We start from the raw sequence: 21219 nt of genomic DNA, 5'->3' as shown, positions 1-21219 counted from the left end.
GAAAATGTCAAAGACGGCGAGTTGCTAAACTATTTCAAAAAGATATGATGAAAATAAGAAAAGGGGATCAAGTATCCCCACTCTCCCCTACCAATAGAGCTTGTACGCAAAAGCGTGATTGCCAATTGGGATCGCATCACCGCTCATACTCCCATTTGCCTCGATCTATTTTTAGAAACTATCGAGTTCTGTGTGAACAGTAGTTTCTTCTGCTTCAACCAGACTTACTACAAGCAAAAAACAGGCCTGGCTATGGGAAGCCCCATTGCTTCTCCCATCGCAGAGATTGTGGTTGACGATTTGCTCGATTCAGCAGCCACACAAAGTTCCATCCCGCTCCCACATATAAGAAAATATATGGACGATTTATTCCTGATTCTTCCCGAAGACTCTGTGGAATATGTCCAAAGCGTTTTCAACTCACAACATAGAAACATACAATTCACCGTTGAGGTTGAAAAAGACAGAAGTTTGCCATTTTTAGACATGATGTTGCACCGAAATGAAGAAGGAAAAATCACCACCGATTGGTACATGAAACCGATCGCGTCTGGCCGCTTTTTGAATTTCTACTCTTTCCATCCACTCCATCAAAAGTTAAACGTCGCAACCGCCTTTGCAAAACGTGTTTCATTGTTTTCATCCCGAGCAAACAACAATGAAATCCACGAAATTATTCGCACCAACTTGAGACTGAATGATTACCCAATCGGTTTAATCAATGGGATTATCAATCGTCTCAACGAAAAAAGTGACATCCAAACAGCTATGGTAGCAGAAGAAAATAAAATTTCACGCTCGCTCACAAATATTGATGGTCTAAGCGCAAACATAACAAAAACATTGCGTTCGGAATACGCAGATATACGAACAGCAAGTAAACAAGCAAAGACTATTGGATGCCTTTTCCCGATAATAAAAGACAAAACACCACGGGACGAACAAACAAATGTAATTTACAGGATAAATTGCAAAGGACATTGGAAAGAGGAGGAAACACAAGAAACGGAAAACTGCGAAGCATGCTACATTGGATGCACTACGAGGAAACTAAAACAACGGATTTCACAGCACAGGACCCAAACAAATGAACTCAAGCGATTATGGAACATCGGATACACGAAACAGGATTATGCAATTCAACAACTTCGCCAACAAACAGCCTTACTGGAACATGAAATAGCTATGGATCATCTGTTCGACATCGATAAAGCGGATATCATCGACAGATGTGACAACGAAAACAAATTGTTAATACTGGAGAGTTGCCACATTAAAACAACAAAACATGCAATAAACCTAAAAAAAGACACCGAAAACATACATACATCATACGCAAACATTTTTAAAACCATCCAACACATACGAAAAATAAACCAAAAACATAAAACTACCAACACAGAAACACAAATCCAACAACATTCAGAAAACAATAGCACGGACTAGTAATAACAGATCAAAGCAAAACAAAAAGTGAAAAGTAGTGACTGTGGAAAATCGATACTGCGGAAATTTAATACAGGAAAAAAAGGAGGAAGTACGGATTTTTTCACAGTAAGTCAGACAGCACTACAAAACACTAGAATCACAAATTAATCACAAAATATTGTAACAGACACAAATGACAGCTTTACCCGATCAGCCGAATCAAACCTGACAAGAAATACGACACATTTTAGGTAAGAATCAGTTAATTTCGTGAAGATTTTTTGATATTTTGTTAACACACAATAAACATTACAGTCCCTGATGACGATCCTATATGGATTGAAACGTTGGAACGTTAAATAAATAGTCGTTTTTGCTATTTGAATAGACTGAAAGCCGAAAAATCACCTTAAATTAAAGTAACAGTCGTCAAAAAACATCGTGAATCTGAATTCTGAATCTGAATTCTGAATCTGAATTCTGAATCTGAATTCTGAATCTGAATTCTGAATCTGAATTCTGAATCTGAATTCTTAATCTTGTAAATCTCATTTTGATTGTTTTGCATCACACGGTTTTCAACATTGAAATTTCTTTCATCCAAATTTTTTTTTATGATTTCGGATTTTACAACTTTTAATAGTATGGTTTTACCCCTAAAAGTATGCAGCAAACTTAATTTCAGAAAAATTGTGAAAAAAAGTTTTCACAAAACAAAATCGTGTTTTCATGCGTAATGATCTTTAAGTCATCGCAAATTTATCAAAAACTGTGCAAATTGGTATTCTTGGAGAAACAATTCCAGAATTGAAAATTGATAAAGTGAGGAGAAATTTTACGGATGATGAAAAGAGCGAAAGAACATTTTTGCAAGGAAAATTTATTAACGTACACCATACTTTACCTCGCAACATCCAGCTTCATCAATTTTTAATTCTGATATTCTTTCTCCATGAATCTAAATTTTTCACCGATATGCCGAAAATAAATTTACAAAAATTCTGAATCTGAATTCTGAATCTGAATTCTGATTCTGAATTCTGAATCTGAATTCTGAATCTGAATTCTGAATCTGAATTCTGATTCTGAATTCTGAATCTGAATTCTGAATCTGAATTCTGAATCTGAATTCTGAATCTGAATTCTGAATCTGAATTCTGAATCTGAATTCTGAATCTGAATTCTGAATCTGAATTCTGAATCTGAATTCTGAATCTGAATCTGAATTCTGAATCTGAATTCTGAATCTGAATTCTGAATCTGAATTCTGAATCTGAATTCTGAATCTGAATTCTGAATCTGAATTCTGAATCTGAATTCTGAATCTGAATTCTGAATCTGAATTCTGAATCTGAATTCTGAATCTGAATTCTGAATCTGAATTCTGAATCTGAATTCTGAATCTGAATTCTGAATCTGAATTCTGAATCTGAATTCTGAATCTGAATTCTGAATCTGAATTCTGAATCTGAATTCTGAATCTGAATTTTGAATCTGAATTCTGAATCTGAATTCTGAATCTGAATTCTGAATCTGAATTCTGAATCTGAATTCTGAATCTGAATTCTGAATCTGAATTCTGAATCTGAATTCTGAATCTGAATTCTGAATCTGAATTCTGAATCTGAATTCTGAATCTGAATTCTGAATCTGAATTCTGAATCTGAATTCTGAATGTGAATTCTTAATCTGAATTCTGAATCTGAATTCTGAATCTAAATTCTGAATCTGAATATGAGTTCTGAATCTGAATTTTGAATTCTGAATTTTGAATCCTGAATTCTGATTCCTAAACCTGTATCCTGAATTTGAAAACTGAATCTGAATTCTGCATCTGAAATTGAATCTAAATTATGTATGAGTATGTAGAAATGAAAAAAAAAACATAAATTCATTCTTCAACACGAGTAAAAAAAACGAGGGTCATAAGATCTTCATATAAATTCCCCCCCAACGCAGTTTCCTGTACGGCTCTGCATTTTGTTGACACCCGGCATGGCTTTAGACACTATAATTTCATAAATGAAATTATAATGTCTATAGGCATGGCGGACTCTGAAGGAAACGCCCATCCGCCATTTGCTGCATTGAAAAGCAAGAAGTGTAAGATATAAACACTGTTGCCGTATTTGCCCCAGCAGACTGAGAAACTGCCCAGACCACGGTGCGTCTTAGTAATGCCTTTTACCTATTTGAGTTTGAGCCGCTTTCAATCAAGCGTGCCGATGGTTTATTGGATAGCGCAACTTGGGATCTGAAGGGTTTTGGTTCAATTCTCGAGTTAATAAAAATATTATTTTTTTATTTTGATTATCTTCAATTTATAAATGATTGCTGGTGCTGCTGCTTCGAGGCGCCACTAGCAACTTTTTTTTATGCCATAATAAGTATGATATGTATTTGGTAAAGAAAACGGTTTCAACTATTTTGTTTTTTTCCCGTTTTTGAAAGGGTTGTGTAGAAAAAAAAATGCATTCTTTTGAGACTAAAATCATTTTAATTGTGCAGCCCAGTTTCGCAAAAACGTTCTAGACATTTTTAAAATGGCACATACAAATCCACGGACATCAACAGAACTCGTCGAGCTGAGTCGATAGGTACCTATAAAGGTATGTCTAAGACCCATAATTAATGATCTCTCAAATCGACCGATAACCAAACCTTTCTGTTAGAAAGGCAACAAGAAACACAAAATGAAATTGAGCCAGAATTTTTTTTTTAAGAATATTTCTTATCAACATAAAATTTTTTATCACATAAATAATTTTTTTAACAAAAACTTTTAGTAATAGGATAGAGGATATTAGATTTTAGATTTGTATTGATAATTCTGTTGAGCATTGTGAAAGGTAAACGCCTGTTACATGGTTTTCGACTCGTTGATGTATAAAATTAGTATTCGATTAATTGATTTTGAAGTTAAAATAGTTCGTTTCAAACTCTGTTCTTGTTTAGTAACACTTCTAATAAAAACCTTTTCTAAAGACGAGGAAGGATTTTGTATGTCTTATTTAGAGTTTCAATACAAAAGGTCAATTGATTGCAATTTAAAATTTACAATTAAAAATTAGTCTAAATTTGTGAACGTCATAAAGTGTCGTAAAATCAAATGTCTCAAGCCAAGGGTTATTTAAGAGTAAATGCCAAATTTCTGCCTTGCTAGCTAACACTTATTTTTAAACACCTTTTAAGATCAAGTAATTTTCCGATACTCCGCGAAAATTTTACTTGGAAAAATCTCCATGGGGGGGGGGGGTTAAACCCCTAAACCCCCCCCCCCCCCCCGTTCGCACGGCCTTGCATTCATGCCAATAATAGCTCACATCATTTCCAACAACTTTCTATATAATGCTGATTTGGGAGTCCACATAGTGTCACATGGACGGTCCATATTTAATCATCTCGTTGGCTTTCTGAAGACACATATGTAGCTTGTCTTATGTCCCGAAAAACTTCAATTTATTTGAAATTTAGAATAAACTGGCCTGCGTTCCCGACTTGAAAATACTTTTATTTTTTTGATTAAGAATCGTTGAAAATCGCATTTTGATAATAATAAAATATTTCTGACATCCATGTTATTCCCATACAACTTCTTTATTTGGCGTTACTTTTCTATTCTCTGAGTTGGTGAATAAAACAAAATTGAGATTTAAACATCAAAAGCTCACATGAAGTTTTATTGAATTTTTTCAAATCTTTTTCACTTGTAAGGAGTTGCGAAAATAAACAGTAACTGTTATTAAAGTTTATGTGCGACAGAAGACTGAGTCGATTTGGGTGTAATTTTTGAATTTCTCAAACCCTGGGGTCCAAAAAGTTTCGTTTTGGTTTAAAACTCATCCATGTCTTTTTTTTTGTAGAATTTTGATGTAACATTTCCATGAGTAAATTTGAGCTTTTATGTTTGTATGACTTGACTGATGAAAGGCAACCATTTTAATTCAGTTCACATGATGAGATGCTAATTTTAGATTTTTTTTTTTGTGTTTTTAACACCTTCAATGTAGCACAGATTATAGTACATAAGTAACGTAATCAGATACCATCTGAAAGGGTCAAGTTCAATACTTAAATCATCCAAATTTTTCAAGTATAATTTTCATTAAAAATAGAGGAAATATTGAAGTATTAATTTGAGGAATTTAATAATTAATTAAAATAAAGGTATAGCAACTAAAACCTTGAGCTGAGTGAAATGCTATAGATGCTTAATTCAAGGCTGAGTAAACTTTCAAGTGATCGTTCTATCGAACTCTCGAATACTTGAGCGTTAGCTAACAGTTTAGAGTTTCCCCAAAAGTATAGAGGAAAAAAAACGCTTAGAAAGCATCTCAAAATCTCTGGAATAATTAGACAAAAAAAAATTTGAAAAGATCGAAAGATCGGATCGGAAATAAACCGGTTTGATCGATTTTTCCAAGGCTAAAGAATCGATCCAAAAATCGGAAATTTATGTTCAAAAGATCGATCCAAGATAGACCAATCCTAATATAGGGGAAATAAGTGCATTTCGGGCACTTTAAAGAAAACGCTTATTTAACCTACAACTTAAATTATTACATTACAATTTTCTTGCTCATATTCACACATATTTAGCTATATGCATGGAAGTAAAAAAAAGCGAAAGGTTCCTCCATTCCATCTTTTTCTCATGTCCCTCTTCAAATTTATTCAAAACTAATTGTATGAATTAAGAGCAATTGTAAGACGATAGATGCGAGTAATTTAACATTATTTTTAGATTATCTTTGAAAAACCTAAACCTTGATCTTACAGATGTCTTTCGACGGTCCTCTTTAAGAAGGTTTTTCCAATGCAAAATCTCACTTGCAAGATTCAATAACCATTCATTTTTTTTTTCAATGGTGGAAAAATTAATCTTCTTTTGAAACTTTATTTAGTCTTACCTATTCCGACTCGAACGTGATCAAAGTTTAAAAAAACAAACGAAAAACTTTTAAATTTTTTAAAATTTCCTAAACTTAAATTTAAAATTAAAAAAAAAAAAATACAGTAGGTTAATTAAAATTACAGGTGTACCGAATAGTGGTATTCGGCCAATATTGACTTTATCAACTGTTCGACCAATCGATTATTCGGCCGAATATTCGTTCGAATATACTATCGATTTTATCAACAAAGAGAATCTAAGACTTTACATGTCGAATCGGGTGCCAAGCAATTTTAAATTGCTTATTTGAATATCTTCAAAAAGTTAAAAAAGATGATCTTTAACATTAAGCATACCATACTTTCTACTACATGGTCGGGCAATTCAGGGGGGCGGTTTTCGATGCCGAATATTTGGCTGACCGAATACGGTACATCTCTTATTGAAAATTAAAAAAAAAAATCAAAAATACCATATTGAAAAATATTTTCACTTAAATTCTCGGGCTTGCGATATAGCTCATTTGGCAAGTCTGTTGCTTCCTAAGCCGATGTCCGCGAGTTCGAGCCCAAGAGTAAATATCGAACACAGTTGTACCGGATAAGTTTTTCAATATTTGTCCGCCAACTGGAACGTTGATAAAGTCGCGAAAGCCATAAACATGGTGAAACGACTATAATCGAAACAACAACAACAAACTTAAATTCTTTTGAATTTCAGAGTTTTGAACTCATTATTAACTTTTATTTAAAATTTTGAGATTGCAATGGTATAAGATAAAAACAATTTGAATTACAAATTCTTCTATCTTACTTTTATGAAATTCACGAATTTTAGTTTAACGCAGCAATATATTTCCATCGTGTTTGATCGACGATTTTCACAACAACATCTTGCATTGGACATCTATGGAAGTTTTCATCCGACTTTTTTTTGCTGTTTTCGCAATGTTCAAACGCCAAGTAACAAAAGAACAATTTGATATTTGTTATCCTCCTATTTAAGAAATTAAAGCAATAAAGCTTGATTTTTGTCGACACTCATTATAAGTATTTAATATAATATCATGCCAATCAGAACATGGTGCTCGACATCCTAATATGTTTTTAATTTTTCCCTTTATCGGTAAATTTCCCGCTCCCCAAGCTCATCAGGAAAAAACTAAAACAAACAACTTTCGCTATATCCCTAATGAACGTTCAAGAAGAATAACTCTGTAAAGTACGTGATTTTCTAGCCAAGTACCTATCATTTAAGCGTGTTTGTTGAACTTCTCGCCATTAGCCAGCCCCGAAACCACCACAATAGTTAGCGTGTGTTCTCAGCGATAGTTTTTCTCAATGGTCTCTCGAAGGCAAGTTCGCACTATCCATCTGACTCCTCCGCCCGCTCATGTTTATGCTCATTCTCCTTTCGGTCGAGGAAAGCAGCAGCACAGCAACTAATCATACGATACATAAATCGTACTAATGTGGCAATTATTTGGCACCTTACAGTACAATTTTCCCCGGCAGCATGCTGTTGTAGTTGTTCCCCGAATATTGTTGTTGAGCTACTTGCTATGATGGCTACTTCAAACTTAGCGTTGAGCTATTTTCCGCGAAAGGTCGTGTTTCGCGGGGAAATTGAACGGACATCGCGGATAGACAGTTTGATACGAGGAGTTTGAGGAATACCGTGAAAGTGAAAATAATAGGTCCTCCGGGAGAGGTGCTGGTGGGTGGGTGTTTGTAATGGTGCTGATTTGAGGCGATTGCCGGGTTTTTGTCTGTCAGCAATGGCGTGTCGGTTGGGTGAAATGGGATAACTCGTGATCAAAGCTTAGAGCATCCGCACTCACGATAAGGATGCTTAAAGACCACACGCTAGTTTTTGGCTACCCCTTAACGAATACTTTTGAGCCTTTCTCAATAAAACTGGAAGAACTCCTTTTTACGGATAAAGTCCTTTTACCATTTAAGGGGTACTCAGCTTGATAATGCTTGTAGCAGATTAAAATTATCCCTTATTTCAATAGCTTGTAGAGGATTAAAATTACCCCATATTTGAAATGCTTGCGCTTGGTAGAGGAGCGTTTTTTTTATTACAAATTAGTTTGCTGGGAAATAAATGAAATCAAAATGTTATTGTTCTATTTTGTTTATTTGAATATGTACAAATTATTTGTAATCATTTTGCTTTAAAATAAAAAGATTGTTTCCTTCACACTTTTAGTTTCGTGTTTCTGTTCATCATTTGTATTACACGTCCCACGTTTTTTGGAGTGCATCCTGAAACAAGATTGGAGATTAAGTTTGCAATAAAAAACTAATATCACAACTTACGAGTAACTTTTTCATCAACAACGATTTTGGCTTCAAATCGATTCCTCCGTGATTTTGTTTGTATTTGGAGGCTCGTCTGGGATTGAGCACTGCTGGTGTCAAGCTAGTATGTATGAATATATTCCTGATTAATTTCAAAAAATATAATTTATAACTCAAAAACTTACCATGCAATCTCTCTCTACATGATAAATTCACCGGACAAAAAATAAAGCTTTGGATTTGACAACATTTAAAACCACCTTTTTTTTTTTAAGGGAATCGAGCTTTTCAAAATTAGGGGTAACATTGATCCGATAAAATGACCTGTTCTTTGACAGATCGTGGAGGTTTTCAATAATGGGTCAATTTTTCGCCTTTAAGGGGAAGCCAAAAGTTAGCGTGCAATTCTAGTATTTTTTAAATTGCTTGATAATCTATAATAATTGCTTCTAGGGTGTTTATCACCAAAGAGATTCCTTCGAAATCTGGGACAAAACATATCGGAACAGGTGCCAAGCAGTTTGAAATTGCTTATAGGATATTGAATTACCGAATGGAAATTTTGATGGATATTAATAAGTTTTGTTTAGAGCAGCTGCCAGTGTAGTTAGAAGAAGAAGAATGCTAGTAGCTCTCTTATGGGAATGATGATGAATATTATTTGAATTTGTAGGTTTAAGAAATGCGAGCCCTCACTGTCGGCGACATTTGAGCGGGATCTTTTTGAACAAAAAATAAAGCGAAAGCAACGAAAAACTTTTAACAAAACAACATTTGATGAAAATCGAATTTGAGCAAAATATCTTCAAAATAGTTGTTAAAAAGAAGATCCGTAACCTAATGCATAAGCACACATGGGAGGGTAGGACAATTTAAGACGATTTTTGAAACATTTGTAAAAAGTAAAAACAAAGAGAAAATCTGACAAAAAACCAAGGTATTATTTTGAAACATACAAGAGAAATAAGAAAGAAAAGTACTAGAAATTTTAAGTTTTCATTGAATCACAGCAGCTGTGAAATTGCATCAAAGAATTAAACAAAATTTAAAGTTTATTTTGAAATTTTTATAAAATCGTTTTCGAAAACAAAATCTAAAAATTGTGATACAGAAATTTAAGTTTTTTATTTGATTTAAAAAAAATAATTCGGATAAACCTGGGCAAAATCCGGAAAGTTTAAAACATTATCTGGGCACCCCGGCCAGATTTGACTCAATCTGAAATTTGTTTGGTTTCATTAAACAATAATCAAAGTATAAAGCGATTCTTGTCAGCATTTTCATTTACGATCTACAGTGAAGGATACACAAAGACAAACCATTAGATTTTATGATTGTGTAGTTTTTTCAACATTTCTTTTAGATATTTTATAAACTATCCGAAATCATTTGAAAATTTTGACAAATCCGCTATTTCATAAGTTTCAAAAATAAATATTCGGCCTATTCGGCCGAATGCTTAATTCAACTATTCGGTGAGACGAATATTCGGCTTAACGGTTTTTGGGAGGTATTCGGCATCGAATATTTGGTACAACTTTACTTGCTAGTGAAGTTTCGAAAATTAATTTTTTCTTCCAAAATTTTTTCTTCTGAATTTTATCATGCACAGAATCATAATACAATGAGAAATCAATTCTGCTCAATTTTACGAATTCAGATTTCGAAAAACAAATGAATTCATGAAAAAATTACACTCATTTGACCAATAAATTCTTGAATCTCCAAAAATCTTTCCATATAAACGGAGTTTGAAGCATTTTTTGATTCTTCTACAATGTGTTTCAAATCGGGATTAAAATAGTGATGAATTCAACAAGTTGCAAAAATAGATTTTTATCAATCACGAATACGTTCTATAAAATTCACTTTTGAGCCTAAAGTACTTACATGTAAAGTTTCTTAATGCTTAGGTAGGTTTTCATGCCTGCTAAAATGTCATGAAATTATATCAATTATTTATTTTATTTGAAAATAAGAGAAGCATTTATGAGAGAGGTAGACGGTAGAAGAGACTTCAATGCAAAACGACGAACCTGATATTCACCCGAGGGTAAATCGTAAACAAACACTTTTCAGTTTGTTTACGATTTTGAGGAAATAATTAGATTCATAAATAAATCAGGAAGCTATTTTTTTTAAAGTGAATACCACATTTAAAAAAATGACATTTCCAGAGCGATTTTTTTAGCAAGAAAGTTGGTTTAAATGCCATGACAATTGATTCCCAATAAGAATTATGATTTTATAAATGTTAAGTCTTCAGATATGTTGTTTTTATTTTATAACATCTTGTGTATTTTGGTAATATGAACTTATTATTAAACCACCGAAGCCTTAAAAATTTCATTCATTCAATTTTAAGACACAAGATTATTAAAGTGGTCTCTACCATTCCCAGGAGGGAGGGCGTCGACAGGGCTCCGTGGGGCGGACGGTTAATTTGAATTAACTTACATATGCATCTTACCTGAATTACATTTAACTATGTTAAAGGGTTATACGTAAATATTTATTTTTATTCTTGAAATTCAAATGACAATTTAAAGTTCTAAAAGTGATTTTTGCAAAACTAACTAAACGTAGAATTTAGACTCCATTCAAGAATGAATACCAAAAGTTTTCGTCTTTTTTATATACATCGTTGAAAAATAATAGACTTTTTTTTTGCTTTTTTCGAAAATTCCTTTTTTGAAACGGCTTATAACTGAAACCCTTAAGAAGTCAAACATTTTTTTCTGAATCAATAAGAAAAAGAGGTATGAGGTATAAGAAAAGTTAAGATACCGATATTTCTATAGCAACTTACTATCTTCCTCAGTGAGCGTTTTCGATTGATGAATTTGTATCGTACCTCCGAATGCTCGGCAGTTGTGCCGTTTTCTGGTTTTAGGTCTACTAACCCTATTTTTGGTTTTATGTGGTAGTGCTCCATTATTTTTTACCTGATCCTGGGTATTGTCAAGTAAATTATTGTATTTCTTTTTTTATAATTTTTTTTTTCTAAATTTAACACTTTTATTTTCAGAGCCGAATGACCTCTGAAGTTAAAAGGACTGAAATAAATATCATCATTAACACTTTTATTTTGGAAAGAAAGAAGTATAGAAAGGGAATCTTGAAAATTAATAGAATTATAGACGAAGATCGATAATTTTGGGGAAAAGGCATAATTCAGACATTTATTACAAGTCAAGCTCAGCCAGCACATCCCTCACTGGAACTTTGGGTATTTTTTCTCGTGCCCAATGTTTTTTGCTTCACAAACAAAATTGAAGAAATTACAAAAATCAAATGACAGTTTTTTGAAGTTTTTTTTTTCTTCACCTAATAAAGGATTGTTTTTCATCATTTATCTATACAGTGCCGGCCAAATGTTTGGGATCACCCCTTTAAAAACATAAAAAATTTTATCGACCATATTTCAGCAATCCTATGACAGATTCCAATTCTTTTGTTCTCTTTCAAAAGATCGTGAGGAAAACCTTATTTTAATGCTTTTGACAAAATATTTATATTTAGTTTACATGACTTAAACTTAGCTAAGCTTTTGTGCAAAAAAAAGCAATGTAGGTAGGTTGCCCTACTTTGGACCTTTTAAGCGGTGGTTTTTAAATACTCTCATTTTTCTCAAAAATGAACTGGAGGTTTATGTCTATCAAGAAAATTATTTAGGGGAGAGTGGGGATACTTGATCCCCTTTTCTTATGTTCACCATATCTTTTAGGAAAAATTTAGCAACTCGCCATCTTTGACATTTTCTGACAGCTTGTTACTTCAAGTTTCTATGCTCCAAAAATTAGAACGATACTTAAACCCGTTGATGAACTAGAAGCATTTTCGTGGGAGTAAAAAATTGCGATTTTTCTGAAGTTAGGGGAGACTTGATCCCCTATTCAGGAAGCCCTAATCCTTGTATAAAAATCAAACAAAACCCCAAGATGGAATGTTAATTTACTATTTTGGTCATGTTTGTTCTCATTTCACAATTTATAGCAGACATAAGAAGAAAATTCTATAACTTTTTCTCAACGCTAATAATATTGCATACTTAAAGGCGCTATTTTTTTTTATAATTGAGAGAAAATTAATTATTTTTGGTCTTTTCTTCAGACAATTGTTTGATAAATATTAGTTTTTGGATAAATATTAGTAATTTCGTGATCAGCAATCATAACGATCAATTCAGAAGAAGAATATGCCGTTTGGAAGGGGGATCAATTGTTCCCAACTCTAGGGGATCAATTATACACAGCAAAAAATAATGTAACGATGGACGATGTAATTTCTGGGGATTACAGTTTTCTGTTACAATAATACATCTAATTGATGTACACAACTCGAATACGTCGTGAAGTGTAATATCACAACCTTCTATGTGATATCGCATCAAGTAGTCAATGTTTTCCTTTGTTGACGTTCAAATTTCATTTCATTTCAAAAACTAAGAAACGTATAACGGATCTCAGCTGTATTTGTTTGGCTTGTAAGTACTACCAAAATTAATTTAAAACATAAGCAAACCCACAGCTTCAAAAACAAACTTTATTATATTTAATTTTTTAGGAAATTTGGCCCATATGGATCAGCGGTACAAAACATAGTCTTTGACTCCAACCAGCCGGGTACATCAAAACAATGTAAAATTAGGTACCATTTGCGACTCAAGTTATGTGCAGGTATTTGATGTAATATCGCATTACTTTTTTTGCTGTGTACCCATAATGAACATTTTAGAAAACTTTTTCTGAAAAAAGTTGAGAGTTTTCCATTGCTTTGAAAATATGGCATTATGAAGTTCATTTTACGCTCGAATGATTGATACATTGGAACAAATATTTTTTTTCATAATTTTCCCATGTAAGGAACATTTTACAGTGATGAAAAAAGATCTTCAAGTTACATTTTGTGAAATTTTTCAAACAAAGTTCAATTACTCAAACAATTATTTTGTTAAAATTTTTTAAACTACAAGCATTGTTATTTTGCTCATTTTGGCACATTTTTCTAGAACATTTGATCTTTGTAAGACATTCCAGTTTCGAGATATAGCTAAGGAATCAAGTATCCCCAGGGATCAAGTATCCTCATTCTCCCCTATAGTTGTTGATCTTATCAACAAGTTTCAATGACAATTTGCAACATAGGTTTCGCCGTTATTGAAAGATTTGCAAAGATAAGGATGATCCAAATTTCCATCTTTGAACCTACTGTTCCTATTTTGGTACTGAACTGGTATCTTTCATTGGACCTATAACTGAAATTCCTATAAAAATTATGATTTTTCGAAAATAAATAAACAAATTAATTCAAAATGTAATCTCCAATCAAATATTTTCATAAAAAAGTATTACAGGTTTTTAAAGATTAAAAACACTTAAATTTTTCTTATGAATATTTTTACTACTTTCACTCCCCGTCAGCTCTATCAGCTGAACAATAGTTGAAATTTTTCTGTGTTTACTTATTTGTAATTTATTTGGGTTATACTTACAATAAATGTTAGAAATGTTTGATTATGGTTTGAATTATGCCCTAATTAAAAATTGGCACCTTTTTTGATTTGTTGGTATTGAAACAAAGTTACGAAGATGTTAGGTCAAATAATGGAACACTATTATTTGATTTATTTTAGGAAAAATAGGAAGTATTGTTAAGGTTGCCAGACTTCCCGGTTTTATCCGGGGTTGCCCGGGTATTTGATACGAAATTTGGGAACAGTCCGGTCTAATAATTTTCTCCACTTGTCCGGCCGTTAAAAAAATATGCAATTTTGTTTTTACCCATTGAATATTTTTGGCTTTTTAGGTCTTTTTAGTGCATTAAACAACTTTGTTTTGAAATACCCGACGTTTCGACCAGATTTGGTGGTCTTTTTCAAGGGAATTATCAGTCTGTGGTTTTTGTCATTGATTTTTTTATCCAACGGTTAGGAGTCCTGAATTCGCTGCTTCTATTTTTGCACGGATAAAAAGGAATAATTATCATTTGTTTTTCTACGGTTTCACTGCACATCAACGTTAGAATAAAAAAATGTGTTTTACCCTAACTTAATTACCTCACAAGTTATTGCAGATCGGTTGGCCTTCTTCCAAACAGGTGGAGGTATAGGAGGTGCGGATGGTTTAAGACCCCTCCCTTTCACAGACTCACAAAAGACTAATGTTTCCATAACTCGACAACCGATCAAGCAAATGTTACCAAATTTGGCAAAGGGTGGTATTTGGGTTCGAGAAATATTTCTATGAATATTTGAGACCCCTCCTTTTCTCTAGTAGGGCGATAAGAAGGAGGAAGGGGGCCTTTCTTACAATTTTTTACCTAATTCAAAAACTTATCAAACAAATGGAACCATATTTGGCATGGGATAGTATGAGGATACGTCAAATTTTTCAATTGAAGTTTAGTACCCATCTTTCCTTGCAGTATGAAGATATATAGAGGGGAGGGTGGCTCCCATACAGTTTTTACATAACTGGAAAACTGATCGAACAATTGGAACCAAATTTGGCATGGGAGGGAATGAGAAATGTTTTTATGAGTATTTGAGAACCCTCTCTCCTTTCAATGGGGAAATAGGAGAGTAAGAGGGGTCCTTTCTTACGATTTTTTACATAACTGCAGAACAAATCAAGCAAATGGAACCAAATTAAGTTCGCTAGTAAATCTACAAAACAAACTAATTGTTGCCGGGGACTACAATTTACTGAATTTGAGATGGCAATTTGATGAAGATGTATGCGCTTACTTACCCGTGAATGCTTCTAGTGAGCAAGAGCTTATTCTAGTCGAATCTGTGCTATTGGTAGGATTACAACAAATTAATCATATCACGAATAATAACATGAGTATGCTTGATCTGGTTTTTATGAATGATCCCGTCAACATAGATATCTCCGTTCCTCCGAGGCCTCTACTCGATGTCGACTTACATCCTCCTCCTGTTTCTATGATGTTTATGTTTGAAGATGTATTGCAACCACCAATGCTGGACGAATTGGTTTTCGACTTCAGACGATGCGATTTCGACTCTCTGAATGAGTCTTTAGCTGCTATTGATTGGCCAAGTGTTTTATATGGTTCAATCGATCATGTGGTAGAAGCTTTTTATGGCGTTCACGTATTGGAGTAAGTCAACCTTGGCTAAACCCCGAACTTCGTAACCTTCGCAATCGTTTGAGGAAAGCGAGAAAAAGGTTCCGCCACGGCCATGATATGACCGTGTCTCTTGAGGTAGGGGAAAACTGTACAAAACGCACCAGCGGGGTAAGATGGCCCATGTCATTCTTTCTCAAATATACACTAACCTACGGCTTCCAATGATGTTTTTCTTCATTTTTATTGCAGCAAACAAGCTTTTTCATCATTCAATAGATGAAAAGTTCACAAAATCTACTTTAGTTCTTAGAAACAGAGGAATTAATGGAATCAGCGTGAAACTTGTAATTTATCATAAGTAACAAATAAGGTTTTATGGTAAAACAGCCTGCGCAATATGACCAAACTACAGCTTATCGTTTTATCACTCATGTGTACTTTCGGAAGACTATAAATATTTTGTTGTATTTTATTAACTTCCTACAAATTTTATCAAAAATCAATCATATGAAAATTGAGGCAGAATGCCCACAAGACCACGTGTTTTACGCTCAAATTTTGAATGCTGTTAACTTTTGAGAAACCCCGAATATCAAAACAAAATGCCATTCTTTTTATTTGCTGACTCTCAAATTACGATAACAATGCATAATTATAACAAATTTCGTCCTTGTTCGAATGAAAACGGTGCACCAATATTCGATTCGAAAAAATAATCGGCCGCCATGTTTGCCGCGACATTACTATATCAGTCAAAAAAATTGAATTTCGTTGCCTACTTGAAGGCGTTTTAAATATAAGGATATAAAGAAGTGTATTTTGAAAAGCGAAATTTTCGATGAGTTTAGCAATACTAAATGATTTTCAGCCAAAGAATGGTAGTTCACAAAAATACGATGGACATGTAATTAAACATTTGGTGTTTCAATAACTACATTCCGTATAATCATTGTTCTAGTTCTTACCACCCGACCCGTTTGGTGCGTTCTGTCCACTAGTTTTGGCGTTCTACCCCGCAGTTTGTTTTCAGGCTGTTTTAGTTTTTTTACAAAAATATGGTCAAAATCGAGTTTTTATCATATTTTTTCTTTACGATAATACGTAAATTTCATCCTTGAATCGTCGTCAACTTTCAATTTGGTTCTTAAATTATTGGTATCGCTGTAAATAGCAATTATGCTTAGCTGGTGCGTCTTGTACAGTTTTACCCTACGTGACTTAGAGAGCGCTTACAACACAATACACGTGACAAGCTTTTGTGACTACATCAATCGCATTCAGGATAACGCTCGCACCGACCCCTTATCTTTTTGGTCATACGTTCGACAAAGAAAGTGTACTCGGAGTTTACCTCAAGTGACCACATACAACGATGAAACTGCCGAAACGCCAAATGCTGTTGCAATGCAATTCTCGACATTCTTTCAGAGTGTTCTTAGCACTAACACACCACCTTTATGCGAATCATACCTAAGTAGCTTGCCGAATCGTGACTTCAACCTTCCTCTGCTGAATTTCTCCTCGAACGACGTCTTCCGGAAGCTGTCTACGTTAGATGAAACAAAAGGACCTGGACCAGATGGCGTTTCTCCAATTCTGGTTAAGAAATGCGCCGATTCGTTATCCGTACCAATTTCGATCATCTTTCACCAATCGTTAACGGAAGGTACTTTTCCCACCGCATGGGAAATCGCATCGATCATTCCAATCCTCAAATCCGGCGACGCGCGTCGAGTGGAAAACTACCGAGGGATTTCGATTCTAAGCCGTTTGCCTAAGGTATTCGAGAGCCTCGTTTCTGACGTACTTTATCAATCGGTGCACCACTGTATTTCTGAAGATCAACATGGATTCATGAAACGTAGATCTACGACCACCAATCTTATGACGTACGTTTCGAAATTGGTTACTAGGCTGGATAAACGTCAACAAGTCGATGCAGTTTATGTAGACTTGAGCAAGGCTTTTGATAGAGTACTGCAAAAATTTGTCATCGAAAAAATGCGGCGGATAGGACTACCTGATTGGCTTTGCAAATAGACAAACTCTTTTCTCGTAGACCGGACTGCTTACATACGACTAAACAACGTGAACTCGACGCCTTTTCGAATCACTTCTGGAGTTCCACAAGGAAGTCATCTGGGACCTTTGATCTTCGTTCTTTTTATCAACGATTTATGCGCTATCATTGAATCGGAGAAGTTGTTGTACGCCGACGATCTAAAAAAATTTCGTACCATAGCTTCACTAGTTGACTGCTGTGCTCTCCAAAAAGACATCGATTCAATTCTAACGTGGTGTCATCAGAATGGTATGGCTAGTGTCATATCTTTCACTCGTAAACGTGAACCTTTGAACTTCGAGTACAAAATGTCATCGACTACTTTAAGCCGCAATTCCATCTTCAAGGACCTTGGCATAATTTTAGACACCAAGCTCACTTTCTCGCAGCATATCTCGACTAAGGGCTAAGGGCTTTGCGGTTCTTGGCTTCATACGACGAAACACGCAATTCTTCAATGACTACTACAGCTTAAAAGCACTTTATTGTGCTCTTGTACGCAGCATTGTCGGATACGGAGTACAAATCTGGGCTCCATACCAGGTTGTACAGGCAAACCGGATCGAAAGAGTACAGCGATGCTTCCTCAGATACGCTCTGCGCCAGATACCATGGAACGACGCCTTGAACCTCCCGCCCTACGAACAGCGCTGTTTGTTGCTGAGTCTACCAACGCTGGCATCAAGGCACATTCCCCTACAACGGCTCTTTGTCTTTGATATTCTAGAGAATAATGTGGACTGCCCAGAATTGTTGTCGTTACTTCCGTTCAACGCTCCTGTAAGATCTACTCGGACGCAGGAGTTCCTCAGACTTACTACTAGCCGAACCCGATACGGACAAAACAACCCTTTGGATACATGTTGTGCTCGTTTCAATGAAATAGTTAGAAACTTTGATTTTAATATTTCTAAGGCTGTGTTTAAAAGTAGAATAAGATAGTATCTTTTTGTAATGTGTAAATATCTAAGACTAAATAAATAAATAAATAATTGGAACCAAATTTGACAAAGAAGAGTATTCGAGAACAAAAAAAGTTTTATCTACATTTGGTACCACTACTCCCTCCTTCAGGTAAGGAGATAGGAAATGGGCTCCTTTACAATTTTTTGCATAGCTTGAGAATTTTCCAAGCAAATTTTACTAAATTTAGCGTGGATGAGCATATGATACGAGAATTGGTAATATGATTATTTGAAACCCCTCATTCATTTGTTGGGGATATTGGAAGGGAGTAGGAAGTTCCCATACCAAATTTTTAGGGTGGTCGGATTTACCGGTTTTTTTTCAAATCCGGTATTTCGGTATTTGTAATTTATAAAACCGATAATACCGGTAAAACCGGTATTTTTCAAAGTATATTGAATTCATGAAATGGTTTCGTCTAATTACAGTAGTAATGGCATAAAATGCTTAGAAATTTTTAACGCAATAGAATTAGCAACATTTCCAATGGAAAAAAATGGTGTTGTGCCTTTAAATTATTCCTTTGTCATAAATCTATCGTCATCCTCATGATAATCATAATATTTATCATCTTCATTTTATTATAATAATTTCACTGTGAGGTTGCGGGAATTCTTGAAGTTTCATATTATTTTCAACAAATTTTTGTCCTATACTCTGTAAAACAGCATTGAAATTTAAGAACAGATTTTACAGATTTATTAAAAGTTTATAAAGCCTTTCATGAAAATGATATGAACTTCACAGCAAAAAATAGTTAAATTCACACGACATTCAATTCTTTAAACGATGTAAAAATTAGCAATGTGATTTGAAAATCAACATAATTTTACATCGAAAACCATTTAATTCTTTGCGAATAATGAAGCACGCAATTTTATATCATATACAGGCCTTTTTTGAGGGTCGCAATACGAAATTTATATGAAGATGGAAAAAATCACATCGACTAGATGTAAATTCAAACTTTGGGTACAGTTTATACAGAGTAACAGTTGCCTTTTATTGCGCGTCAGTTTAGCAATAATTTTAGGCGAACCGGTTGGAGGAAATGTGAAATTTGTTCAAGAAAACGCTGAAATGTGTACCTCAATTATATTCAGGAAGGATTGATTGTAAGTTAAAAGAAGGAAGGATTGTAAGTTAAACCAGTGGAAATACAAAGCCGATGGTGGTGTATGAAGCAACTTAAATGACACATTGTGGATTTTTTGAAAATACTCGGATTGCTACTGCGTGATAAGTTCAGATTGAATTCTTTAAGTGCAAATGAGAATGTGTTGTAACTAACATCGGTTGCTTTTATTTCTACGCAATAAAAATTCCGGATGAGCTTGTAAAAGAGGTGACCTATAAAGAGAACCTGATCTATTCAACGCAACTGAACAGCAAGTGTATTCGTAGAATTTGACGATACTAGAAAACGCCATAAAATTCAATCATTCCAAATAGTTCAGGTTCATCTGTTCATCGACAATTTATCATCCACAAAAAACTAGAGTAACTTTCCAATAAGATCAATGGATGTTTTAAGATATTTGAAAATTTGGATTTCTTGAAATGACGACATATGTATATGTCTAACTCATTACTCAACCCTCTTGAAGAGCTTGAAGACGATAAGCTTCGATAAAATTCGAACTTCGAGCGAGACACTTCAGAAAGATGTAACCTGTAAAAATAAATATTTTGCGAATTTAAAAACGTTGAAAACTGTATAAAAATTACGTCCAATATTGCACGATTTCAAAGTTAGATTGGAATTTGTGAACTCGTTTTTAGTTTTTCTCATTTGAAATATTTGGAAAGTTAATTCGTACTTATGTCGTTATGTAATATTATGCTAGAATTGAAAGCAAAAACAAAAACATTGGTAGACAAAAACAAATCGCGAAATTGAGCTCCGTTTTTTTGGTTTTTAGTTTCCTGGGTTTAACTCTAAATCGTTATTAAAATCTACTGGTGTCTGAAAAGTTCGACCTGATGCTGATTATCTAAGTCTGAATACCTCCAAGTTACGAAAATACGGTAAGTTTGCAATGGAATTTTCAATGGATTCTTTAATTTGTTGCTCTTTTTTATTGTGTTTCAGACTAATGATGGGAAACAGCTGTATTGGATCGATGCAAGAACTGCTTTAGTTTGCTGGAACATTGTCAAGAAAAGGACAAATGACGAAATCATTGTGACAACAGGATATGAATATGATTCTTCAATAATTGTGGCTGGATTCCGTAAGAATTATGCGTCACTATGCTGCTTACCAAACATCGAGAACAATCGGAACAGTAGACCAGACTCACCCAGCTGGAATAGTGATGTTTTTAAGGAACGAATAAACTTTGGGTCCTAAGATGTTTGATCACAGTTAACCGTAAGTTGCTATCAGTGTTATCTGTAACTACTTTAAAATTAGCACGAAAAAGCTGTTGAGCTTAACCATACAATTGGTCAAATCAAGTACC

At 34.1% G+C, this 21219-nt stretch overlaps 1 protein-coding gene across 9 annotated transcripts in view; it reads left to right on the top strand.

The window, feature by feature from the left end:
- LOC129743252 (mucin-2-like) overlaps positions 1–21219 on the top strand; it is a 268501-nt gene that overhangs the window by 147521 nt on the left and 99761 nt on the right. The window contains exons 1-2 of one of the 9 annotated variants that reach the window (XM_055735234.1): positions 20637–20782; positions 20847–21128. The exons of the other annotated variants lie outside the window; for them this stretch is intronic. The gene's annotated coding sequence lies outside the window, so the exon portion shown is untranslated. Of the gene's footprint in view, positions 1–20636; positions 20783–20846; positions 21129–21219 lie in introns of those variants that run through there. 9 annotated transcript variants of the gene reach the window in all.

Source organism: Uranotaenia lowii, chromosome 2 (assembly GCF_029784155.1).
Source record: "Uranotaenia lowii strain MFRU-FL chromosome 2, ASM2978415v1, whole genome shotgun sequence".
NCBI classification, from domain to species: domain Eukaryota; kingdom Metazoa; phylum Arthropoda; class Insecta; order Diptera; family Culicidae; genus Uranotaenia; species Uranotaenia lowii.
The sequence above is the reverse complement of the archived record's forward strand: the minus strand, read 5'-3'. Positions and strand labels throughout refer to the sequence as shown.